Source organism: Callospermophilus lateralis, chromosome 3, assembly GCF_048772815.1.
Source record: "Callospermophilus lateralis isolate mCalLat2 chromosome 3, mCalLat2.hap1, whole genome shotgun sequence".
Taxonomy (NCBI): Eukaryota; Metazoa; Chordata; class Mammalia; order Rodentia; family Sciuridae; genus Callospermophilus; species Callospermophilus lateralis.
Window position 1 is genome coordinate 198,107,273 of NC_135307.1, and position 27,027 is coordinate 198,134,299.

General features: G+C 45.9%; 1 protein-coding gene across 7 annotated transcripts in view; it reads left to right on the forward strand.

The window, feature by feature from the left end:
• Window positions 1-696: 696 nt before the first annotated feature.
• Dnajc5 (DnaJ heat shock protein family (Hsp40) member C5) overlaps window positions 697-27,027 on the forward strand; it is a 44,784-nt gene continuing 18,453 nt past the window's right edge. For 6 of the 7 annotated variants that reach the window (XR_013090853.1, XM_076852154.2, XM_076852152.2 and 3 more), the window contains exon 1: window positions 697-914. The gene's annotated coding sequence lies outside the window, so the exon portion shown is untranslated. Of the gene's footprint in view, window positions 915-25,466; window positions 26,067-27,027 lie in introns of those variants that run through there. The other variant, XM_076852159.2, reaches the window with a different exon arrangement.

A 27,027-nucleotide genomic window follows, 5' to 3' on the forward strand; every position in this document is an offset into this window, starting at 1 on the left:
CATTACCGCTAACAGAACGCAAGAGGAACTCTCGGCAGTGTCGGACGGTGACAGTGGGAGTGACAGGAAAGGTTACCGGGTGACTCGGCTTCCCCTGGCTCGGCGGGTCGGCGTGATGAACTGGGTTGTACGGGAAGAACGGGGTCGGAGAGTACAAGTGCCTTCCCTCCGAAGCCGTGGTTCCCAGGTGATTCCGGGAGGGCGGGTGGGCGATGGTGGCTGGACAGGAAGGGAGTTCCCACTCGGCTCTATAGGGATGAACCAGTGTCAGTCTCATGCCAGTGGCTCGGGATGGGGTGTGGAGTCTCCCCGCCATCTTCCACCAGCTCCCTCTCCAGTTGATGAAGACATATTTCTCAACCTTAAGTAAAGCAAGGCAAATTAGGCGCGAGACAAGCCATAATTTCTCCTTCCGCGCAGCTCTCTGTGGCACCTGCCGGTCTTCGGGGACACGGGAGCCACCTGGGGTCCATGAGGATTGGCCTGGACCCTGGCCCTGCCGGGCGGTGGGACCTTCCGGCTCCGCAGCTGCGAACTCCTCCCGCCGCTGGAGGCTCTGACCCGGCTGCAGCTCGGGGCCCGCCCCCTTATGGGCGGACCCTCAGTCCAGGTCTGTCAACCGGCCTCGGTCCCTGGGCGGAGACTCCGCAGGCGCTGTGGGCGCATGCGCGGCCAGCCCCACGCGCCACTCCAACTCGCCGGAGCACACGTCTTTCCGGGGGGCGCGCGCGCCGGTGCGGGTGCGTGCGTGAGCGTGCGCGTCCCCGCCGCTGCCGGTGCAACTCCCGCGCCCTCTGCCTCCGCCGCCGCCACTACCGCAGCCGCCCGGGTACCTAGGCGGAAGAGCGCGTCGGCCGGCTGCCCAGCAGCGCCGCGGAGCCCACAGCCCGGAGTCGGCGGGCGGGCGGGGACAGGTGAGCTTACCGCGGGCCGGCCGGGCGGGCCTCGCGTCCGGCGGGCCGCGGGTGAGGGCAGAGGGCCGAGGGCCCGGGCCGCGGGCGGAGCGAATGGCGGCGGGGGCGGCGGCCTTGCTTGCGCGCGGGCCGAGCGCTGCCCGGGGCTGGTGGGAGCCGGCCTGCGCCGCACAGACCCCGCGGGCAGCGGTGCGTCGCCTGTGGGCGCGCGGGCGCGGGCAGGCCCTGGTGGTGTGCGGTGGCAGGGCCCGAGGCCCTTCCGTTTCCCAGCTGGGTCTGGTCGTGTCTTACGGGAAGGGGAAGCAGAAGTTTCGGCCTCGTTTTGCTTTCGTGCTTGGACTTGTGGGGGCTTTGGGTGCTGCTTGCTGGGTGTGCTAGCCAGCGGGGCAGAGCCTGATGGGCGCTGTGTCTGGCGAGAGCTTTTGTCTAAAGTCACTTGTGTGTCACCCAGAGACTGTTTAAATGACAGAAACAGTTACATTGCTGCATCTACTGTCACGGTTACCTGAAGGCGAAACTCTACTTAAGCGTCCAAGATATTGTGTCCCTTTATTTGATTTGCTCTCTCTAAAAAATGCCCTGCTGAGTTTAAGAAATGAGCGATTCGTCCACCAAGACGCAGTTAGAAACCGCAGCTGAGGGCTTTGGGAGTCTTAACCCCGTGTGTGCATCTCCTTTCACCCGTGTTGTGGGGCCCAGCTGGCTGACATGGCTGCCGCTGTAGAGCCAGTGTGGCCTCTGGACGCAGACTCTTGGTGGGGAGCCGTGCTCTGTCAGTCCCTGCCGGGTCTGAGCCCCCGGAGTCACTCTGCACCCGCCCAGTGCCACCTTGCTGGTCTCTGAACAAACGGAGATGCTGCGCCCTTGGGTCTGCCTGGAAGTCTCATCACCTCACCCCTTGTGGCTCTGGGAGGCAGTTACTGCCTACCCTATTTAGAATTTCAACACTCCACCTCCTATTTCTTGTCTCCATTCCCTGCTTAATTTTCTCACAGCACTTGATCCAGCTGATGTCATATTCAATGTATTTATGTTATTTAACATTTTTCTATGAAGTCAGGGCCATGGGGAGATTGTTTTTTCAAAGAGCAGTTGCTGGCACATAGTATGTGTTCAATGAATATTTGCTGAGTGAATGGAAAGGAGGAGCTTAGCAGCAGCTGTGCTGTATAGTGTCGCCCAGAAGGTATGGTGGTGAATGCATGAAGGCACAAGGCTCCTGGGAGGGTTAGGGTTGAGTGCCATGTACCCTCAGGGAAGAGACAGGAGAAAGGGTAGCCAGTTGAGAAGGATCAGAAGCATGTTTAGAACTTTCCTGTAAATCCTTTTTTGCAGCTTTAGATCTATAATTTTTTCAAAGTTAAATGCTTTTTTAAAAATCAGATCTACCAAAGGTGATTTTGCTCTTAGAAGTTTGTCTTTTGTCCTTAGCACTCTGTTGTGACATGAGGTAATGGGGTGAATTGGAGTTATCTGCTTGACTCTTTAAAAGAACTGCATAAGAATGATCCTGATGCTCTCAGCCCAAAGCTCCTTAGCAGGCTCTGTGAAAGCCCAGCAGAGCCTTCTTTGTAACTAAAGGACCTTCATCTCCTGCCCTGCTAAATTCAGATGAGTGGGTTTCCTTGTGTTTCCATGGATGATTCTTAGTGTTTTTTGACGGTTGAACAGATGCTGCACACTTCTGCCACTTTTCCTCATGAATTTCTTTGCAGAGAGGGTGGACACTGCTGGTGGCCCTGGCCAGACAGCAGTTGTAGGGCTATCTAGCCACTCTGCTTTGCTCAAGGTCTCACTGTTAGTACTCATCAGACCTGGAACTTGAACTCAGGTCTCTTGAACCAGCTTTCTTCTGACTGTTCATCAACCATCTATTATCAGGCAGAACCCTGTAACAGTCTGCCAGCGTTGCCTCTTCACAGCCCAGGTGTGCAGTCCTCACATTGGTCTGGAGTATAGTAGATGCTCAGAAGGTTTGTTGGGTGAATGACTAAAATGCAGTGAGACTGGGGGTTGGGATAAGGTAGAGCTTTATCTGAGGTAGAGGTTTGTTTTCTAGAGTTAGGTATGATATCCAGGGAGTATAGAAAGTTGTGGGAGAACCAAATGAAGGCAGCTTTTCTCCAATAAGGAAACAAACCCCTAAGTTCTCGGGGATTGATTGGAAGCCATTTGTGTGGAAACAATCATGAGGACCAGTTGTGTTACAGGAACGAGTCTCTAGGTTTTGTATGTTAGGAATTTAAAAATGGTAGCAGTCAGGACTGGGTGAAATTCAGTGTGAAAATGCTTGCCTAGCATGTGCCAGGTCCTGGGTTGGGATCCCCAGAACTGTGGGGTGGGGTGTGGTCAGGAAGTAGCACTTATAACATGAGGCTCATTATTCTAGGCTGCGGAGTCCAGGGTGTGTGGTCTTCTGTCAGGCACACCTGCTCTGTCACAGTCCTCCCTTCCTCTCTGTGTCAGCACAATAGGCTAGACTTTGCTTCCTGAAACAGGACATGACGGGAGTTCACATGTTCAGGTCCTTTCTCTGAGCCTCTGCATGCTGTAAATTGAGGGTGATGGTTACCACCCTCTTGCCTTTCAGTGGAGCAAAGGAAATGATAAATGGAAAGATGTCTCACCAACTGTTTCCCAAACAGAAATGATAAAGAAGCTGAAAAATGGTGACGACCTCTCTTCATGAAAATTCTACTCTTAAGACACCCTTGATCTAAACCTGGACTGTGTGCCAGGGCTACCTGAGATAATGATGCTCCCATGAGGATTAGCTAGTCTGTTTCAGTCACTGGCAAGTCAGCCCCCAAAGATTTAAGGATTAGATTACCCAATAGCCTTCAGTGCCATTGTCTTGCCTGACACCTTGCATTAACTTGGAGTGCACTGTGTTAGTGAAACTCTTTTGTCTTGTTCTTTTCTTTTTCTTTCTTTTTTGGTACCTGGGATTGAACTCAGGGAACCACTTAGAGACAGGGTCTCACTGAGTTGCTTAGCACCTCACTTTTGCTGAGGCTAGCTTTGAACTTGTGTTCCTTCTGCCTCAGCCTCCCTAGCCCCCGGGATTACAGGCCACTGTGCTTGGCCTTGCCTTGTTTTTGATACATAACATTTAATAGATTCAAATCTTGAGAAATAAAATTGCTTTAAATTTTAAGAGTTTTGCAAGCACATTGATGTTTCACATTAAAATTGCAGAAATGAAGTGCAATATCTCATTCTTCAAAGAAGGAAGAGTGCAGTGAGACCATATTTGAGGCAAGTCACCAAAAACTGTTTTGATAAGGTTTTTTTTTTGTTTGTTTTTTGCTCGTGATACTGGGGATTGAACCCATGTACACTCTACCTCTAAGCTACATTCCCAGCCCTTGTTATTTTGAAACAGGGTCTTGCTAAGTTGATGAGGCTTTCCTGAAGCTTGTGATCCTCCTGCCTCAGCCTCTTGATGCATGGCCACCCCACCTGACTGGTCAGTTTTTTCTTCGGGTGTCTTCAGGACTGACTATACACTAAGGTTTCACTTCATTCCAAAATCATTCTTATATAAGTGATTTGTAAAAGTTAGTTCTGTGGCAGAGAACTTTGACATTTATCCCTGACAGAGCAAATCCAACAAATATTTTTAGAAGTGATATACTGTGGGTGCTCTGTGAATGTAAGTGAACCTTACTCATCATCATCATGGGTTGTCATTTTATTGTCCTTTTAATTGTTCTACATTGAACATGAGACAGTAAAGTCTCTCCATTGCTGTGTTCTAAGGAATGCTTGCTGATTGGTTATAAAGTTGCAAACCTGGTGAATCAGAGGGTGGGAATGCTGACTGGCCAGCCTCCTATCAGCTGTGCTCCACCCTCCGGCTATCTCTGGGGAAGAAGAGTGAGTGACCATCCTCTTAGAGAATTCTGCCCCTGTGTGCCGCTGTTCTTTTCACTGGTTGGGGTGGAGATGGAAATGAACAGAACCAAATTATGCATCACATTAAAACTGAGTTACTTTAAGGGCCAAGAACTGAATAGAGGGGCCTTGGGGTCCCAGAGTGTGGGCTCTTGTCAGACCTTCTCTTCTGAATGGAGGTGAGTGCTGAGTATTAGTGGCCTTAGCTCTGCAAAGGGAGTGTGTACTGTGCCTGCCTTTTATTTCCTTCTATTATTAGAAGGGATTAATAGCATAGCAAATGCTTGGGTTTTAGCTAGGCAGTCCCATGAGATTTTTCTTTATTAAATAGTAGTGTCTTCTTGTGAGAGGGTTTTTTTAAAACAAATGCTGGGTCAAAGACTACAAACTACATAATTTTTGACATACCTCCACCCTACTCCTCTGTACTGAGGATTGAAACCAGCCCCTTTTTTTAAATTAATTAATTAATTAATTTATTTATTTATTTAGTTCTCGGTGGACACAACATCTTTGTTTGTATGTGGTGCTGAGGATCGAACCTGGGCCGCACGCATGCCAGGCGAGCGCGCTACCGTTTGAGCCACCTCCCCAGCCCGAAACCAGCCCTTTTGATTTCTTACTTTGAGACAGAATCTGGCGGAGTTGCCCAGGTTGGCCCAGAACTTGTCATCCTCCTGCTTCAGCCTCCTGAGTCACTGGGATTATAGTGACTCATATAATATAGCCAGGCATGGCTATATTACCAGATATTATTCCCCTCTGGTAATATATCTGTCTTTCTCCCCCCCCCCCCCCGCCTTTTTTTTTTGGAAGGGGGTTAGTTGGGTTTTTTTGAGTCAGGGGCTCATTGTATTGCTCAAGCTAGTCTCAAATTCCTGAACTTAAATGTTCCTCCCACCTCAGCCTCCTGAGTGCTGCAATTATAGGCATATGCCACTTCACTGACCTTATAACAATGTATGTTTTGGTGCCAGGGACTATTATAGGGTCTGTTATTAAAATCTGAGGGTTTTTGTTTATTTGTTTCTTGGTTTAGGGAGTTTGGTTTTGTTTTTGCAGTTATAATAATTTTTACTGGATTTTTCTTGATGGCATCCTTTAGGAAATTTCTGGTTGTGGGCTAGGGGTATAGCTCAATGCTTGCCTAATATGTTTGAAGCTCCAGGTTAAATCCCCTCTATACTTTAAGGATAATTGTTATCTATGAAGTATTTTTTAACTTGTCCCTCTTAGAAATCCCCTGAAAGGACCCTTGAAATAGCAAACACTCTGAAATGACCTGTGGCTTGTTGAACAGGCACTATGGCAAGCTTATCAGAGGTGCATCAGCCACAGCCCTTGGAAAGTCTGCAGGGTAGCTCTAGTTCACTTTTGATAGATGAGGAAGTTGAGTTCCACATATTATCCAGTGTAATGGTAGAACATTGAAGAATAAGCACAGATATTGCCATCATACATGTTAAAATGACCCTGCAGTTAACAGAATTACCTCTTAACATGCTGTTTCTTTTGGTGCAGTTTTCTCTTGATTCATCCTGTCTTGTTGAGTAATCCTAACAGATTGTCACCAGCAATCAGGTGGACAACATCCCTGCATCTCCCCGTTGTGTGGTACTGATGTGGCTTCCACTCTTGTGTTATCTGCCCCTGCCTTTTTTTCTTCCTCCTCCTCCTCTTCTTCCTCTTCCTTTTTTTCTCCCTCCACCCCACACCTTTACCTCTTCCTCCTCCTTTTTCTCCTCCTTCCTTCTCCTCCTCCTCTTTTTTTTTTGGTATTGGGAATTGAACCCAGTGGCACTGAACCACATCCCCAGCCTGTTTTTGTATTTTATGTAGAGATGGGATCTTACTGAGTTGTTTAGGGTCTTGCCAAGTTGAACTTTGAACTCATGATCCTCCTACCTCAGCCTCCCGAGCTTCTGGGATTACAAGTGTGGGCTACCACACCTGGCATCTCCTCTTTCTTTCTTGGTACTGAGGATTAAACCCAGAGGTGCTCTACCACTGAGCTATATCCTTAGCCCATTTTTAAAAAATTTTTTTTAGGATGGGGTTTTGCTAAGTTGCCGAGACTGGCCTGGAATTTTCTTTTTCTTTTCTTTTAATATTTTTTAGTTGTAGATGGACACATTCCTTTATATTATTTTTATGTGGTGCTGAGGATCGAACCCAGTGCCTTCCACAGGCGAAGCGAGCACTCTACCCCAGCCCCTGGCCTGGAATTTTCAATCCTCCTGCCTCGGCTTCCTGAATAGATGGAATTATAAACATGGATCAGTGTGCCCAGCCCCTCCCTGCTCTTTTCTTATTTATTTATTTATTTATTTATTTATGTAGTTGGACTCAATATTTTTATTTATTTATTTTTATGTGGTGCTGAGGATCCATCCCAGGTCCTCGCACGTGCTAGGCGAGCACTCTACTGCTGAGCCACAACCCCAGCCCTGCTCTTTTCTTTTGATATCAGGGCTTAAACTCAAGGGTAATTAACCACCAAGCCACATCCCCAGCCCTTTTCTTTTACTAAATGTTGCCAATGAAAAGGGAAAAAAAATTTTTTTTTCTTGGAAACGAGATCTTACTGCATTACCCAGACTGGTTTCAAGCTTGTGGGCTCAAGTGATTCTGTGGGTGTGTGCCATCGTACTTAACTACCTTCGAAAATATCCTAAAACAAAAGTATTGTCACACACAGACACTGAGGTGGCCTTGAGTTGTCCAGCTAGGTCTTGACACTGTTGTCTCAGGCAGGTAGGTTGGGGTGCATTCAGATGTTGACAGCATGTGCACTCTTGAACCTCCTCTAGTGTAGGACACTCAAGCATTCAGCAGTGTCTGTCTGTCATCACCTTTAGGGTGGCCTAAGCTCATGCTAGTTGTGAGGCTACCCGTTGTGCAGCAGACCTGGGAACTGCTGGAGTGGACTGGCAATCACTGTTCTTCACTTGCCCCAGAATCATCATCCAGCTGGTAGACAGCCACCTCCCCCTAGTTCCTTAAACACTGATTTATAAGTTAAGGAAAACACTTGACATCTAAAGTGCTATGCGGGCTGGGGATGTGGCTCAAGCGGTAGCACGCTTGCCTGGCATGTGTGCGGCCCGGATTCAATCCTCAGCACCACATACAAACAAAGATGTTGTGTCCACTGAAAACTAACTAACTAACTAACTAACTAACTAACTAACTAAATAAATAAAAAGAACAGAAGTCACAGAACAATAAAATCCCAAGTTCTTTTTAAAAAATAAATAAATAAAGTGCTATGCAACAATAGTTAATTTTAGTCTTCAGACCAAGATTTAGAGAATGACCAATATAACTTACTCAGTTTTATAAATTTGTCTATATGTATATTTTTATTTTTATGAAAAATAAATATTAATAATACCTTACTCAGAAAAGGCTTGATATCCAGGAAAAGTCATTTGTTGTCAGGCCAGGAATTACTCTCTTGCGAAGTGGTTAGTGAAAATCAGTTACAATGTGTAGCACATAGGGTCAGACTGGATGTGAATCCGTGCTGCCCAGCCCTAGCAGCATGACCTTGAGTTGTTATTCATACTTTCTGAGCCTTGGTGTTCTTATCTGTAAGCTGCTGATCATATGATAACTAACATGTTTTGTATGCCTGACATTGCTGTGCTCCCTTTACATAAACAAGCTTACAGCACAGCTAGACTGTGTTTATTCTGATTTGACAAAGAGGATACTGACAAAGGAGGTGTTCAGGAGTTGCCTGGGTCACTGAGCCCCTGAGAGTGGCAGTCAGGTTCCAGCCCAGGGAGATGACCCCAGAGCTGCCCTCCTGTTCACTGGACTGGGCACCTATCCCACAGGCTTCTTAGGAGTAGTTAGAGGTGTTAAAAGAAAAAAAATAGCAGAGTTTGTTTGAGCAAAGGAAGCTTCGTGAACAGGGCTGCACCCTAAACCAGTAAGGGTTCATAGAGCTTCATTCAGCAACGGGGCAGGCAGAATTTATAGACAGAAACTGATATGTAAAAATAGCCTGATGACAGGTCTAAGTTTGCCTGACATGAACACATCTGAGCAGTTGGCTGCCTGTGATTGGTTGAAAGCTTACCTGCTATGATTGGCAGAGACTCTACTACTTGTTACAAAACATACTTTCAGTAATGTTGCAATAAGTTAGGTTACAGTTTGCTAAACACAGAGGTAGCTTTTGGTCACATTTAACAGTTTGCCTCTTTGGTTCTACCTGTTAACTACCAAAATCTTGGGCATTGATACCATTTCTGTCACCATCATAATTGGATTTGTTTGATCTAAGCATGGAGTTCAAAATTCACAACATTAAATTAGTTGGATGATTTTTTTTTTTTTTTGTAGTTGTAGATGGACACAATACCTTTGTTTTATTTGTGTATTTTTATGTGGTGCCAGGGATCAAACCCAGTGCCTCACACATGCTAGGCAAGTGCTATACCACTGAGCTATAGCCCCAGACCCTGGATGATTTTTAAAAAAATTTTTTTTTAAGAGAGAGAGAATCTTAATATTTATTTTTTAGTTTTCGGCGGACACAACATCTTTGTTTGTATGTGGTGCTGAGGATCGAACCCAGGCCACACACATGCCAGGCGAGCGCGCTACTGCTTGAGCCACATCCCCAGCCCCATGATTTTTTTTTTAGTTGTAGTTGGACACAATACCCTTTTTATTTATTTATTTTTAATGTGATGCTAAGGAGCAAACCCAGGGCCTCGCACATGCTAGGCGAGCACTCTACTGCTGAGCCACAACCCCAGCCCAGTTGGATGATTTTTTTTTTTTTTAATGCTTGCTTTGTTTTGTTATTCTAACTGTGGTGAAATCATTTGATGTACAAAGGATAACTACAATATGAGCATTTCAGACTTTCAAAGTGATACCAACAACAGGGAGACTGTTGTATCTGTCAGGAGAATAATACCAAGAAATTGCAGTATACTCCTTGACAGGATCTCCATGAATTGAATTGGTCAAAATCAGGTCAGAGTTCAGACACGAAAATAGCTCAATGGTGTTGAGTCCAATTGGTCATGGTCTTTGAGGCCTCATAGTGATTAAGAACCTTGTTCAGTGTAAAATGGCTTTGTTCACAGGATCCATTTTTGTAGATAACAGGTCATAGTAACTTGGAGACCCACAGCAGGAAACAGAATGAGAGAGCATGGCAGTCAGAGCTGTCATCCACTGCTTGGGATACCTGCCTGCTAGCTGCACATACGTGTTCTCTTCCCTGATAAGTCTCCTCAGTGTGTTTGGTGGCTGTGTCTCCAGAGACCAGTATTGATCACCCTTTTATTCTGTTTACATTTGGTATGGGATGGGTATCAGGGATTGAACCCAGAGGCACTTAACCACTGAGTCACATCCCCAGTCCTTTTTATTTTTTATTTTGAGACAGGGTCTCCCTAAGTTGCTTAGGGCCTTACCAAGCTGAGACTGGTCTCAAACTTGTAATCATCCCTCCTCAACCTCAAGAATCACTGAGATTACAGTTGTATGCCACTGTACCTGGCCTACACATTTTTTGGAAAGGGAGTCTTGCTATGTTGCCTCAACTGATATCCGGAGCTTGGGTGATCACACCCCCTCAGCCTCTTCCTAAACAGCTGGGACTGCAGGCTCCACACCCTGACTCACCACATTCTAGTGGGTATTGAGGATGAATTCTGGGGCCTCATACATGCTGGGCAAGATATCTGAGCTGCAACCCCAGCCCCTTGCCCCACCCTTTTGAGCAATTCTGTTTTAATAGTAAAATTGGGGCTGAGTTCTGGTTAGACACAGGCCGGTCCCCAGCATGGGCAGGAGGAGGAAAGCTGAAGCTACACTGTGGGCAGGAGAAGGAAAGCTGAAGCTCGCTCAGTGTTCTCACTGAACACCGATGTTCTTACCCCCTTTCAGAGTGTGCCCTTTCTTTCTGAATCCCCAGAGTGTCTATTTGGCTACAGAATCCAAGATTTCCCCCAATTTAGGGATTTGTTTCAAATTCCGTATAAATGGCACAGCACTGCCACCAAGAGCAAACCCCCAGGAATTCATCAGGAAGCTTCCCTCTGTGGAAACTCATTCCTCCTCTTCCACTTCAGTGTTGGTACAGTTTGGTTTCTGACCCCTTTGGCTTCAGTTATGGGAGGTGTTATGGACCTTAATGGAGAAGGCAGGAGTGAGCCAGGCCAGACAGCAAATCTGAACTAAAGAAGGCAGAGCAGAGCAGAGCAGAGCAAGCAGATTCTTGACAGGCCCAGCGCAGGCTAGCAAAGAGCCACCCAGTGCTGTGTGAGTAAAGGTCAGTTAAATCTTTGCCCCCAAGTCTGCATCACTCCCGACAAGGCCAAGGGAAGCTCACTCCTTTGTGATGTCTAAATAGCCTACCACAGGTGTATGTAACCATGCTCAGTAGAAAGGGCCCCGCTGAGCTGTGTCTGGAACATATTCAGTCACTCTGCCACACAGAGTGCATACGGCATTCCTGGAGGCAGACATCACTTGGGCAGTGGTTTTTTCATCAGTTAGAAGGGCCAGAGGGCTGCTTCCAGAGAGTGTGGGGCATGTGGTCGCAGCAGTCTTCAGCCTATCGAGGAAAGCATCCTATTCCTGGGGCTTCAGGATGACCACCTTTGGGAACACAGAGAGGTGTTGTCATTAATGGAATCCTTTTCTGACATTTGGGTTTTAGTCTGAAACCTCATAATTGCTCTGGAGTGAGCCAGGCCAGACAGAGCATAAGCCTTTATTAAAGCTATCCACAGTTTGTGGTCCCTTGGACCATCCTACAAGGACAGAAAAGGGATTCGGACAGCAGGGAAAAAGATGAGCGTTTTGTGATGGCAGGGACATCTTCATCCATGGCTCTGGGAAAGCTGCCTGCTTCCAGGGTGCTGTCCTTGCTTGGTGAAAGCATCCCTGGTAAGCTCCATCTGAAGGTCTCCAACAGATGCATATTCTAGGATTCTGGAGCTGCCACCACCATCGCAGTTGAGAGATGGGGATCCAGGACCTGGGGCCCCAAAGCTCTGTTATAGAGAAGAACTTGAAATGGTCCCTTCTATGGGAGTTCATGGGCAGTGTTGCTCTAAGTGTCACTTCTAGAAGACCCAGTTTCTGGGTCATAGATCATGAAAGTTCTCTTGTCATCAGTTGGTTGGTCATGAAGGACTGCTTTCACTTGGTGAAAATATGCTGTGGCATAATGCATTAAAGCCTCATGCTTCTGGGTCCTGTCAGAGTTCCTGTCAGATTTGGTTGGAGTGGGAGGCACACCAGGTTATGTTATTAGGGCCAAAGGCCTTCCAGTGACTTTCATGAGGGGCCAATCTGTATTTTCCAGTGGGGATGGATCTGGTTGTTATCAGTCAGTAGAGTGTGTGTGTATGTATGAGAGAGAGAGACAGACAGACACAGACACACAGACACACACACACACACACACAACAGTTTATGTGGCTCAAACCCAGGACCTACCATATGCTAGGTAAGCGCTGTACCACTGAGCTACATCTCAACCCTTTTTTGTTTTGTATCTTACTAAGTTGTCCAGGCTGGCCTTTAAACTTTTGATCCTCCTGCCTCAGTCTCCCGAGTAGCTGGGATTATAGGCAGGTGCCACCTTACCTGGCTCAGGGATACTTTTGACCAAGGTATCTCATTTAATTCAGTTAGCTTTACGTGGTGCTAGTGGTTTGTAGTACTTTAAACTGTCACACAACTTGTGCAGCAATTCGAGCACCCCACTGCTGCAGATCTGTGCAGGCATGCACTATAAGGGAAACGTTTTCTTTTTTGGGGGGGGGTACTGGGAATTAAATTCAGGGGCATTCGACCACTGAGCCACATCACTCGACCACTGAGCCCCTCTTTGTATTTATTTAGAGAGAGTGTCTCACTGAGATACTTAGCACCTCGCTCTTGCTGAGGCTGGCTTTGAATTTGTGATCCTCCTGCCTCAGCCTCCCAAGCGCTGGGATTACAGGCATGCACCACTGCACACAGTGGGAAACACATTTTCTAATAATTGCTTAGATGTTATTACCTTTCTGCATAGGAAAGCTTCTTTAGAACCAGAAAATATACAGTAAAGGTGGCAATTGGGGCTGGGGTTGTAGCTCAGTGGTAGAGTGCTTGCCTAGAATGTGCAAGGCCCTGGGTTCAATCCTCAGTACCACATAAATGTAAAATAAAGATATTGTGTCCATCTAAAACCAAAAAATAAATATTTAAAAAAAGGTGGCAATTGAATGAAATCCATCTAAGTGTTCACATAACCCAACAGGTGCCAGAAATGTTTCACCTGTGGTTTTCATTGTCATAGCAGAATTATGGGTATAACAAACCAACTAACAGATAACAACCACATCCGTCCCCACTGGAAAATACAGATTGGCCCCTCATGAAAGAAAGAAAATTCATAAAAATTTTTTTTCATAATTTGGATAATTTTATCTCTTGTTAAGAGTCATGGCATGCAGAAGTATTATAATGGGAGGCTTACAGGACTCTGAAAGGACCAGGCAGCCTCCCAGCTCTTCACGATTTCCTGCTTAATACATTTACATTTCTGAAATACCAATTTTGTTTCTCTAATTTAAGTGTGTTACGCTGCCCTTTTTTTTTTAAATACTGGGGATTGAACCTGGAGCACTCTATTTTGAGACAGTTCTCACATTACTCTGACCTGGAGCTTGTGATCTTCCTGCCTCATCCTCCCAAGTCTCCAGAATTGCAGGTGTGTCCATGCACAGCCATAGCACTGCTTATTAAATGGGTTTTGGTAGGTAATTTAACTAGGATCAATTCTCTGGAGTTTAGTGCTTACCAGCCTTAGTACTGCTGATTTAGCGTGAAGATCTGACAAGTCATTTCTTGGTATGTAAGTAATTCTTGGTCCCTTGATGTTGGGTTAGCAGTTTTGAGTTAAGTGAGTCTCTTCATTAGGATTCTGGGAGTTCTTACCCAGTGCAGTCGTTGTCCTTTATGTGTATGTGTGTAGAAAAAGCTTATTTGGGGCTCACAGTTTCAGAGATTAGGTCTGTGGTGGCTGACTCCATCCCTTTGACCCAAAGGTAGGAGGTGAGGCAAAATTTCCTGGTGGAAGGAAGCTGCTCACCACAAGGCAGCTGGGAAGCAGATGGGGGGGGGGCATGGGGACAATAGAATCCCAGGGCACACCCCCAGGGACCATTCTCCAGCCTTGCCCACCTTGCCTATAGTTAGTTATCACCTAGTTAGTCCATTCAAAAATTTTTTTCAAATATAAAAGTTCTGCAGGGATTCCCCCCCCCATTTTTATTGTTGCATCATAGTACATGTTGTGAGATTTGTTGTTACATGTTCTTACAGGCACACCATACAGCAATTTGATTTGGCCAGTGTCTCCTCCCCAGTATTTTACCTTCCTCGCCGCCTCCACCCCAGTCCCATTCCTCTACTGATCTCCCTTTGCTTTCCATGAGATCCACTCCAACTTGTAGTGGATGATCTTATTCATCAGAAACTCCTTGTCCATGTTCTTTCCGTTGTCTCTTCAGTGGTGAACCCCTCATGTGTAATTAAACCCCAGGACAGACAATCATTCTCTGAGAATGACAAGACCTAAAAGGTCTGTGGAAATTTGCTGAGAGTCCATAAAAGTAATGAATGGTTGTTGAGGAAATTTGTTTTTTCCTGTGGTATATAACATTTTAAGATAATAACTAGAGTTATGAACTGGTAACATTAAGCCAGAATGAGTAGATTTCTATGGATTCCATGCCATGTAAATTTCACTCAAAGGTTTAGCATCACTTGCTTGACAATGTTTCCAGTATGATTTTATATACTTAAAACCCAATTAGTTTTCTCTTTTTTATAAGGAGAAGTATCTTTTTGAGGTTTTCTGAATGCATATCTGAAAATCCTAAAATCAAGGAAAAGACTTAATTTTGAACCCAGGGCCTCACACATATCAGGCAAGCATTGTACCACTGAGCCACATCTCCAGCTCTTAATTTAGAATTTGATATTAGAAAGTTCATAAAAAGGGTTGGGATATAGCTTGATTGGTAGAGTGCTTACCTCACATGTACAAGGCCCTGAGTTCAATCCCCAGCACCACAAAAAGAAAAAGAAAGTTCATAAAAAAAAAAAAAATCAAAGTTTAGCCAGGTGTGGTGACCATGCCTGTAATTCCAGTGACTCAGAAGGTTGATACAGAAGGATCGCTAATTTGAGGCCAGCCTCAGCGATTTAGTGAGACCTTATTGCAAATAAAGAAATAAAAAAGACTGAGACTGTGGCTCAGTGGTAAAGTGTCTCGGGGTTCAGTCCTCAATTTAAAATGTGTGTGTGTGTGTGTGTGTGTGTGTGTATGTGTACACACATATATATATATGATTTAAAACTTTTGATCAAAATAGGATCTTAAGCTGGCACAGTGGCACACACTTATAATCCCAGCTTCTCAGGAACTGAGGTAGGAGGATCCTGAGTTGGAGGCTTTGTGCCACATGACAAGACCTCATCACAAAAACAAAAAGCCCCAAACAAAATAGAATCACAGGTTGCTGTGAACGATGGTCATTGTTCATTTAACAATCTTATAGTGTCAAAATGAACCTCATTATTACATTTAACTATAGTACACTAAAAAAAAACATTTTTAAAAAATCTTAGAAGTGATAGACTTCAAAGGCAAATGCAAAAAGTTGTACAATTAAAAAAAAAAAAACTAAACTAAACACCTTAGCTCTTTTAATAGAGAATACTCAATTTTGATTAACCAGAACCCTAGTCAAGACAAGATGAAGTACAAGAAAGCATGACATGCAGTCTTTGTCTCCTAGGCCAGTTAGCTAAAGGGCGAGGAAGGACCCATCACAGTCCCCAGATGGCAGACCAGTACTCCCAACCCTCCCACAGTGCTCTTATCACTGTATTTGTGTCCAGTGCATTTCCTCTTCTCATTTTGGAACAATCAGTCTTTCTGCTTTAATACAAAAATTGCTTTTTCACAGAGCAGACACCTTCCTCCCTCGAGCTTATGCTTGCAGAGAGGCCTGTTTTGCTTTCTTCCTATGCTTGTGTAGAGTTGTTTCCCATGTTTCTTTTGGTGATTCCAGTTATAATCAAGATCCCCAGCCCTCAGTGATCTCGTTTCTGTAGGCCAGCCGCTGTGAACTGTCCTTGATCTGGAAGCAGGTGCTCTCTTGGAGTGCAGTGCAGTTGATTGGTGGGGCACAGGATGCCATCTATCTGCAGCAGGGAGCTGAGGAGGCAGGTTGCTCTCTTTCCTTTTCACTATTTGCTTTCTTTGCTGAGCCTGAGGATTAAGTTGTTGTTTGTACAGACTGCCCTCAGCTTTCCATTCTCTTTTTTGGTGCTGAGGACTGAACCCCCAAACTTCCCGTTCTTTATAAGAATATTAAACGTTCAGGTTTAGGAAGGACATGTTTTAAATGAGCATTCTATAACCAATTAACTCACTTATTTGGGAAGTGGGATTAAAAATATCACCTATGTGGAAAATTTAAAATATTTGCAAAGAGAAAGAAAATAGTATAACGAACCTCCATGTAGCCACACTTAGTTTTGTAATGAACTCATGACCAGTTTGGTTTCACCTATTTCCACTTTCTTGGATTATTTTGGTATGAATCCCAGCTGTATCATGTCACTCACAGATATTTCAACATGTATTTTTAAAAGATAGACTTTAAAAATATTATAATCCATTACCAAACCTAAAGCTTAATAGTTCCTTTACAATAACACTTGCTTTTGACTATTGGGTTTGAATTATTTATTAAAGAATATCTTACTGGGAACAGTAGTGCACACCTGTAATCCCTGTAGCTCAGGAGGCTGAGGCAGGAGGATCGCATATTCAAAGCCAGCATCAGCAAAAGTGAGATGTCAAGCAACTCAGTGAGGCCTTGTCTCTAAATAAAATACAAAATAGGGCTGGGGATGTGGCTCAGTAGTTGAGTGCCCCTGAGTTCTAAGTTCAATCCCCAGTAACCCCCCCAAAAAATAAATAAAAATAAAAAAATCTAGATCCAAATTATTTGTAGCATATGGAGAGATTTTATTTTTACTTCCTTCTGTAAGGAACACTTCCGCCCCCCTCCTTTTTTTTTCTACTGGGGATTGATGCCAGGAGTGCTCTACTACTGAGCTACATCCCCATATCCCCATTTTTATTTTTTATTTTGAGACAGGGTTTTGCTAAGTTACCAAAGCTGACATTGGAACTTGCAGTTCTGCCTGTCTCCAGAGTAGTTGGCGGTACACGTGCAACACTGCACCCAATTGTAAGGAACCTTTTAAAGAGGAAATCTTTGATTTGTTAAGTATTTTAGATACCTCTATGTACCAGGCAGAGAGTGCATCCCATTGCCTCTGGCATTTTGAATTCTTTCTTTTCTAAACACTTTTCAAGTAAGTGGTTTGATATAGGTTGAAACTTTTTTGTGGCTACTATTACTCCAAATTTTTCTTAGTGAACCCATTATTCAGAAAGTACAAGTTCCAGGGCTATAGTTTTTGTAAATAAAGTTAGCCAGTGTCCCAGACTTCTTGTATTTAGAGGAGCCTGTTTTCACAAGATGTATAGCTGAGATCTCTAACTGGTTGCCACTCAATCCTGGACCCAGTTTGGTTAAAATGCTCTACAGGTGGAGTGCGGTTGCACACATCCTGTGATCTCAGATACTTGGGAGGCTGAGGCAGGAGGAGTGCAGGTTTGAGACCAGCCTGGGCAATTTAGTTGGACCCTGTCTCAAAAAAATTTTTTTAAAAGCAGGGCTTTAGCGGTGTGTTGGTTTGCAGGCACCTTGACCACCGTGATCCTTGGTGCCACCGGCTGTGCTGTGCCATATACTCACACCTCCAAGTGTGCAAGTACCTGAGGACTGTGGTGCAGAGACAGCATATCCTGCTGCAGTCTCCAGGGCCCCGGGCACCTGTGCATGGAAGTGTTCAGTTCCTGGCTAGTGAAGTTATGGAAGAAAGGAAAATCCAAAGTGTAAGTGTCCTCCTGAGATATTCTTTAGGTTGGGAGCTGGAAGTGAAAGGGACAGAAGCTAAGTAAGTGTGACAAGCTGCTGGGGAAAGGCCACAGTTACTTCCAATGTTAGTAACATTTGATGGAGAGGATCTCTGTAGGGGCACAAGGCTGAACAGGAGCCTGAACTGATGAAGTTCCCTCCCACATTTGTGCTGGAAGTTACAAAGAGCAATGACTAGAAGGCCCTCCAGAGGAGGAAGCAGAGAGTGACATTCTCTTTCTGTTAAGGAAGTTGGCTTTCAGGTCACTGGGGAATCTGAGCAGAAGGACACATGTTACCCATGCTACAAAGTCCCTGGACTGAGTCTTATAAGACCATCCAAAGGGTTTCCTTGCTGCTAAGGGGGTGAACAGTACTTGATGAATTGATGGAACTCACAGCCTTGGAGCACTAGGAGTATGTTACTTTTCTTGAGGACCTCAAAAGTTTTGTCAAGAGCCAGTGGAAGGCAGGCAGTCTGGCGTACACCTGTAATCCCAGCTGCTTGGGAGGCTGAGGCAGGAGAATCACAAGTTCAAAGCCAACCTCAGCAACTTAGGCCCTGTCTCAAAATAAAATGGCCGGGAATGTGGCTCAGTGGTTAAGCACCCTGTGTTCAATGCCTGGTGCAAAAACAAACCAAAAAACCCTCCAAAAAAACAAAAACGCCAGTGGGGCAGTCAAAGACACGGAAGGATTTAACTTTATGGTGAGCTTTGGTTAGTGAACAAAACCTACACTGACACCAGGCTCAGGTGCTTGCTAACATCATAAGAAAATATAAGCAGGGGCTGGAATTGTAGCTCAGCGGTAGAGCGCTCACCTCGCACATGCGAGACCCTGGGTTTGATCCTCAGCATCACATAAAAATAAATAAGTGAAATAAAGGTGTTGTGTTCAACTACAACTAAAAAATATATATATATATTAAAAAAAAAGATATAAGCAAATTTAAATGATTACTACTGTGCTGTCATTTACTGTTCATTTGGGAGTTTTCCCTGTTCAAGTCTATTATTTGTATGTTTTTGTGTAACGTAATGATGGACAAAATAATTATTTTGTCTCTTGAAAAAATGAATCAAAAACTACTGGGCTGTAACTCAGTGGTAGAAAACTTGCCTAGCATGCCCAAGGAGGCCCTGGGTTTAGTCTCCAGTGCTTAATATTAAAAACCAAACAACATCACCCAACAACTCAGAGTTGGAGAGCTCTATGGAGCAGCAGTTAGAGAGGTCCTATACATGGTCCTGGTTGCAGGAGAGGGCAGTGGACCCTGTGGACCTGATAGGTGCCTTCCCTTGGCCTCTCACTGTTCCTGGAGTCACTGGAGGTCACTTGAGACCCCACTTAAGATGCCAAGTTGTTAAAAGAAAAACTTTACTCAGATTGAATATAGTTTATTTGAGCAAAGAAGTGCTTTGTGAATCAGACAAGACTCTGAACCAGTAAAGATTCAGAGAGCTTCATCCAGCAACTCTGGTCAGGCAGTGTTTATATACAGAAGAGAAACATGACTTACAGAGTAGACTGATTGCTCCCAGCTCAGTTTCCAGGCATGTTGGGTGTGGGTGTGGTTTTTTTGGTGTCTTAAGCCCCTGGAGTTGGGCATGTCTCAGAGCTAGCTTGGCGTATTTGGGTTGGTGCCTCTTACCTTCTGGTGTCTGCTGGGCTCAATGGAATCGCTGGTTGTTGGCATCCTTGCAAGGAAGCAGTCAGTCTGAACTCATATTTGCTGGCATTGTTAAAGACAGTTCACATGTGGGACGTGCTGGCCAGCCATGTCTCCACTGTGGACTTTTCCAGGAGCAGCCTGAGGACAGGAATGCTCAAGCCACCTCTGCCATGTGTCTCAGGACATGTTCTCTTAAAAACACGCGAGTTTCTGAAGCACTGTATGAGCTCCAACTTACTACTGTATCTCAATATCTCTCTGGAGCTGGTTCTGCTGCAATGATCAGTCCATTCTCAGGGGCCAGGCTGCAGAAGAATGACCAGCAGGTGCTCTGCCCTAGCCCACGGCTCTCCTGGGTGTGTAAGGAGGTATGTTAGCCTGCACTGCTCTAAGACTGGCCGTGTGTGTGTTTATGCCTATGCTATTTGAGGTTGAGGTGTGAATGATTATCCCCTGCGGATATTAGTAAGACTCTCTTGGTAGGCACTCACAACAGTGGATCTCCTCTTAGTTACTGGTTGCTTTCTGTCCTCTCTGCCATGACAGCTGGAGGGCAGCAGATACCTGCCTGGGCTGCAAAGTACTCCATTTTCTTTCTTCCTTCCTTCCTTCCTTCCTTCCTTCCTTCCTTCCTTCCTTCCTTCCTTCCTTCCTTCCTTCCTTTCTTTCTAAATATTTTTATTGGTTATTGATGGACCTTTATTTATTTGCTTAAATGTGGTGCTGAGAATCGAACCCAGGGCCTCTCACATGCTAGGCAAGCACTCTACCACTGGGCCACCGCCCCAGCCCCAATACTCCATTTTCTGAGAGTTCAGTATGGTGAATTTAAGAATGCCAACAACTGGGCTGGGCACAGCGACACAGGCCTGTGATGCCAGAGACTTGATAGGCTGAGGCAGAGGATTGCAGGTTCAAAGTCAGCCTCAGCAACTTCAACTGTCTCTGAAAATAAAAAGGGCTGGGGATGTGGCTCAGTGATAAAGCATCCCTAGGTTCCATCCTCAATATCAAAAAAGAGTGCCAACCACCGGCGTGCTCTCACTTGTTCACCTGTGGAGGTCACTGTTTGCACTGTCTCGTCTGGTTTCATATTTGCAGCTGGGCCTCTGCTGGGTGTCCTGGACCTTGTAGACCATGGCAGTTGCTCTGCCGAGGACCTGTTCTTGAGCAGTGTGATCAGATGGGTCATCACAGACCACTGTTGCCCTAGTGCTGTTGCAGCTTGTCTTCCTCCTCCTCTGTGTGGGGAGATGCACAGCTGGGTGAACAGTGGCTACCCAGCTGTGGTCCAGGTTGTCTCATTGGTATCACCAATTAAAGTGAAGGTGACATGCAGCAGGACTGGAAGGCAGGCGGAGGTGTGTTGGGCACTGGTCAGGGGACAGGAACGTTTCGGTGGCTCCTTACCTGTTCATCCATAGATCACCTCCTGAGTGGCAGGTTTTTGAGAATATACCTTTTCTTTTTAACTTTCCTTGTACTTAAACACAGATCTATAGTTTTTTTAAAAATTGTAGTTATAGATTAACAGGATGCCTTTATTTTATTTGTTTATTTTTATATGGTGCTGAGGATTGAACTCAGTGCCTTACACATACAAGGCAAGTGCTCTGCCACTGAGCTACAGCACCAGCCCTCTATAGTTGTTTTTGCTCAACTTCTGACCTCCCTTCCTTTTGAATTATTTTGTATTCTTTTTTTTTTTAGTTGTAGATGAACACAGTACCTTTATTTTATTTAATTATTTTTATGTGGTGATGAGAATCAAACCTAGTGCCTCATTTGTATGAGGCAAGCGCTCTGCCACTGAGCCACAATCCCAGTCCTTGAATTATTGTATTCTAAGCATCAGTTTATTAGAGAAAATCTTAAGTGAGGTTTCTGGACATAAGTTGCTGCTGACAATTCCACAAACTCGGAATGGTGGCCACGTCTGTGATCCCAGCTACTCTAGAGCTGAGGTGGGAGAGTAGTGAGTTCAGGGGCAGCCTGGGCAACAAGGGAGGCCCCCATCTCAAAAATATATTAATTCAACAAAAGTTTACTGAATGCTGCTGAAACGTCAGGCAGTAGCTTGGTTAATAGACAGGAGGGCTTCAGGGGGAGGCTCTTGATGTTTTTCTGTAGCTAATCATACCCTTGGAATGGCTTTGCAGTGTGGGAAGCTCTGCTTGCAGACAAGGTGTGACCCTGTGAAGGCAACTGGATTCTTTCTCAGGTGACTGCCTTGTGAGTGATGGCCAGTCTTGTTTTCTCACATCATTTTGTGAATCGCAAGGGCGGTATGTTTGTTTTCCTTAGTGCACAAACACGGGAGCCGTCTGTGGCCAGGCAGAGTGCTGATGGAAGGTGGAGAGGGCTGCTGCTCCTGCCAGCTGCTCCCGGACTGCATGCTGGTTCTGCTGGTGTGGGGTTACATTTGCTCTCTCTCCAGTTCATCAGTGATGGAAAGGGTTGGACTTAAAGAAGCCATCAGTTTTACTTTTCTATGTTTTAGGCTCAGCATCACTGTTGCTTCTTTTTTCTTGGTTAATTGAGGAAAGGTGAAATCTTTGGGGGGTTCCCATGTTTGCAGTGCTAGGAATTTGTTCCATTTGAAATGGGACAGTGACTGGACAGTATCCTCATTCTTTCCACACTGTGACTGATTTCTTCAGATGTTTTTAAGGGTTCATTGGTGGCCGTTGTTCCTGCTGTGTACTCTGCCTGTTTTGTGCTCTGTGTCCCTGGCCCAGCCCACTTGATGGCAGACGACTTCTACGTGACTCATCACGGATTTCAAATAAAGTTTCCCCAGTTGATTTTGTGTCTGTCATTCTTGTTTTTAAAGCAAACGAGCCCAGGGTACTCAGGGCAGAGTAGCAGTACCTGCCTGTGCCCCACGACACCTTCTTCCCCCAGAGATGTTGTGGGGGTCCCGCCTGAATCAGCTGCCCTGTGGCTATGCTGTCACTTCAGGGGCCCTCCTTCTCCCTCCTTCTCGACTTCTGCTGCCTGTTCTTTCTAGAGTGTTCCTCTTCCCTAGTCCCCTAGTTCCTCTTCCCTAGTCCCCTAGTCCCCTAGTCTCCCTCCTTCTCGACTTCTGCTGCCTGTTCTTTCTAGAGTGTTCCTCTTCCCTAGTCCTTTTCTTACAATCGACCCTTTTTTTAGCCTCTGTGAGTTTTTTTTTGTTGTTGTTGTTGTTGTTGTTGGTTGGTTTGTCATACTGTGGATGGAACCCTTGGGGAATTCTACCACTAAGCTGGGGTGACAGTTGTATGCCACCGTGACTGGCTAGCTTATGTTTTCAGACTCTTCATGATAGGATGGACTGTCCCTGTGGCCTGGGAACTTTCCATCCTTATGCCTTGGCCAGTCAGTGGCTCACTGGGTTTGCCTGTCCAGTCCCCATCATGGGATAACCTACAGAGGACAGAAGCTGAAGAGCCCAGCAGGATAGCTGTAGACCCTCCTGAGGGTCACTCCCATACCTGTTCATGTCTACACTGCTAGTTGGCACCACTTAGACTTTAGTCCTTAAAGCCTGGGAACCTGGGACTTGGATGATGTTGTGACTCCTTGGGTTTGCCTTAGGGTTGCCCTTAAAACCCTCCTTGTCTTCATGATGGAATACTTGTGTTATAGCATGCTTGTTGGCTGGCTCCTTTCCCTGTGAAGATGGCCTGCATTCTTCCCTGAATGTACCTGCTTTCCTAAATAAATCTCTCTGAAAACTAAAATAAATTGCAATTGTTTTAATGTATATAGAAATACTAAAGAATTTGTGATTTTTTGTAAAAATTTCACAGAGAGCCTCATGGTTTCAGATGTTTTTGAGTAACGGAGGATGTTGAAGGTGGAACAAAGATCTGACTTGGAAAAGTTCCCAGGAAGCCAGAGGCCCCCAGTACAGGCCAGGGAAAGAGGAGCAACTCGCCTGTGAGTGCTTCTGGGTCTGGGTTGCCACTTTGGCACATGGGAGCTGGCCTGTGTCTCCTGCCTTAGGACATCTTGAGAATACTTTCCACCTTGGGGTTGGGAAGGGTTTCTTAAACATAAGCAGAAAAGGGAAAAATTGATCGATTAATTCAGAAAGATTTTATATGATTATTTACATAAAAATTAAGAACTTATAGTGCCTATCCTCCCAGCTTCTCAGAAGCTTAGGGGGGATTGGGAATTCAAGGCTAGCTTGGGCAACATGGTGAGAGCCTGTCTCAAAAAACAAAAGAGTAGGGCTGGGGTTGTAGCTCAGTGGTAGAACACTTGCCTGGCATGGTTCAATTCTCAGCACTGCATATAAATAAATAAAATAAAGGTCCACTGATAATTAAAACAAATACATACTTTTTAAAAAGATTGCCTGGGTGTGGTGGCACATGCCTATAATCCCAGCAATTTGGGAGGTTACGGCAGAAAGATGGTGAGTTCAAAGCCAGCCTCAGCAAAAGCGAGGCACTGAACAACTCAGTTAGACCCTGTCTCTAGATTAAATACAAAATAGGGCTGGGGATGTGGCTCAGTGGTCGAGGGCCCCTGAGTTCAATTACCAGTACCAAAAACAAAACAAAACAAAAAAGAGCAGCTTCATATAGCTGTTGTTAACGATGTGCATATAGCTAACACTATACTACCATATCCTTAAGAGAGGAAGCTTTATGTTATATGTCTTTTGAACAGTATAATTTTTTAAAATTAAAGGCTGGAGGAAGGGTGTTGGGATGGTAGAGTGCTTGCCTCACACACGTGAGAAACTGGGTTTGATCCCTAGCACCACATTAAAATAAAAGCATGCTGTCCATCCACAACTATAAATAAATAAATAGATAGATAGATATGAAATAAAATTAAGGGTTGGAGGTATAGCTCAGTGATAGAGCACTTGCCTAGCCTGCATGAGCTCCTGGCCTTGATCCCCAGCACTATGCAAAAATAGTGACACCAAACCTGTTAAAAGGCATCACAGTAAGTAAAATGAATTTGGAGAAGAAGAATTTGTAAAACATTTGTGACCAGTATAATGGAGTCCTGGGTATCGACATGGTCGACAGCAGGCCTGGGCACTGTGCAGACGCCACAGGTAGGAGAACCTGAAGCACCCGAGTAGCTCTCAGAGCTATGGGAGTGAGGTGGCACCTGCCACCCAGCAGTCCCACTGCTGGCCACCTGCCCTGAGCCGTCCTCCCCGGTTTGCATGTGTTTGCTACAAGTTGTGGTGCCAGTCACTAACAGCACATGTGAAGTGCAAGCCCAGACATTGTCCTTTCCTCGTCTGGGTTAGTGTGTGGAGACCAGTGGGTTGCCACCACAGAGCACACAGCACCAGCATGCCACCTGCCTCTGGCAGCTCTCTCTGCTCTCTGTGGCCTGTTTCACCTGTTGAGAATGTAATGCAACAACATGCCACTGTGGGGACACCCTTTCACACAGCACTAAGCCTTTGAGGGCCATCCACACCATGGGTGAGCAGTGCTCCCTTGTGTGGTGGCTCCCTCTTTGTCATCCAGTCACTGGCTGAGTGGTATCTAGTGACTTCTGGGTTTGGTATTTATAAATGTTCACATACTTGTCACTTTAAGGAAAGTGCGCTGTCTTTCCAGAGTGGCTGTCCTGCACTCCCAGCAGCATGCACAGGGCTTCCCTCCATTCCCACTGGCACTCAGCATGTCACATTGCTTTTGAAAGCAGTTCTTTGTTTTGTGTTTCTGAGACGGGCTCTTGCTATGTTGCTGCTGTGATTTGGATATGAAGTGTCCCCCAAAGACTTGTGTGTCGAAGCCTTGGTCCCAGTGCTGCAGGGTCCAAGGTGCATGTTCTTTGCAAGTAATCCTCCCATGAGGATTCTGGCCTCCTCAGTGGAAGGCTCTGCTGCAGGGCTGAGTGGACTATTGGGAGGCGGGGCCTAGGTGCAGGCACTGGATCCTTGAGGATGTGCCCATGGGGACTAGGGTCTTGTGCCAGTCCCTTCTGCCTTTCTTCAGGCTCAGAGTAATGGAACCTGCCAACCCTGCTCTGAAACTGTGAGCCAAAATAAACCTTTCCTGTTTGTTAGCTTTTTGTTGCTGTGACCATACCTGAGGAGAATAGCAACGGAAGGGGAAGAAAGGTCTATCTGGGCTCACGATTTCAGAGACCCAGTCCACAGCAGCTGACTCTTGCTCAGGGCCTGAGGTGAGGCAGAGCATCGGGGCCCAGGGAAGCAGTGAGGAGGAGTGAGGATTGGAGAAGTCCCCAGAGGCCCCTTCCTCTGCCACATTGCCACCTAAGGGTCCCTTCAGGTTGTGGATCCATCAGGTGGGTTTATCAACTGAGAGGTCACAGTGCACATGAGCTAGTTATCTCACTTCTGAACATTCCTGTATTGTATAACACGTGAGCTTTTGGGGGACATTAAAGATCCAGACCATAACTCTTCCTTGAGTGGTTTTTCCTTAGGTTTTTCACTTCAGTAAGGAAAAGCTGACTAACAACACATACCAATGTCGCCGGGGCTGACCTCTGACTCGCAGTTCTCTGCCTCAGGAGGACAGGGCCATGTGCCTGGCAAGGCCGTTCTGTTGCATGGTAGGTCTCTGGTTTTGCCTTCCTCTTGCAGACACGTGCACTCTGCTGTGCTGCTTGCTGTGTGATGCTTGCTCACTCCACTGCTGGTTCCCGTGCTTCTCGTGAGCCTGGTGCCCTGCACCGGCACCACCCCTGTGGCTGCTGTGCAGCAGCCTTGAGGCCACACGGTGGCGTGTGATAATAAAAGTTGGGAACACTCACTGCTTCCCTGGGCCACGATGCTCCGCCTCACCTCAGGCCCTGAGCACTAGAGTCGGCTTCCTGGACTGAGTCTCTGAAACCGGGAGCCCTTCCTTAGCTGTTCTCCTCAGGTATGGTCATAGCAACAAAAAGCTAACAAAGAGGAAAGGTTTATTTTGGTAGAATGGATCCATAGTGGTGAGAGAATTAATTACAGTAGGACTTTGCAAGGTAGAAAAATCTTAGAAACACATTGAGCTTCCCAGGAAGCCCCCGAAGACTACATATGATGTTGGGCAATTTTAGGGATTTTTTTTTTTTTTAATGTGTGTGTGTGTGTGTGTGTATGTGTGTGGTGCTGAGGATTGAACCCAGGGGTGCTTAACCACTGATCCACATCTCCAGCCCTCTTATTTTTTACTTTGAGATAGGGCTTCACTAAATTGCTTAGGGCCTCACTGAATTTGCTGAGGCTGGCCCTGAACTTGCAATCCTCCTGCCTTGGCCTCCCGAATTGCTGGGTTACAGGCATGGCCACTGTGCCCAGCAGGCTGGGACTTTGTGTGTTTTGTTTTGTTATTGTTGATTCCTTGTGTTGAGAAGGCATGTGGGAAATGCTTCATGAACGTTTGCCGAACGCATGGATGATGGGCTGTGATAGGTAGAGACCCAGACTTGTGCTCAAGGCCTGAGACAGCTCCACAGTAGGTGACAGCTGTGCTTTGTATCCAGGACAGCTGTCTCAGGTGTCTGCACAAGGTCCTGAGGTCTGTAGAGGAGC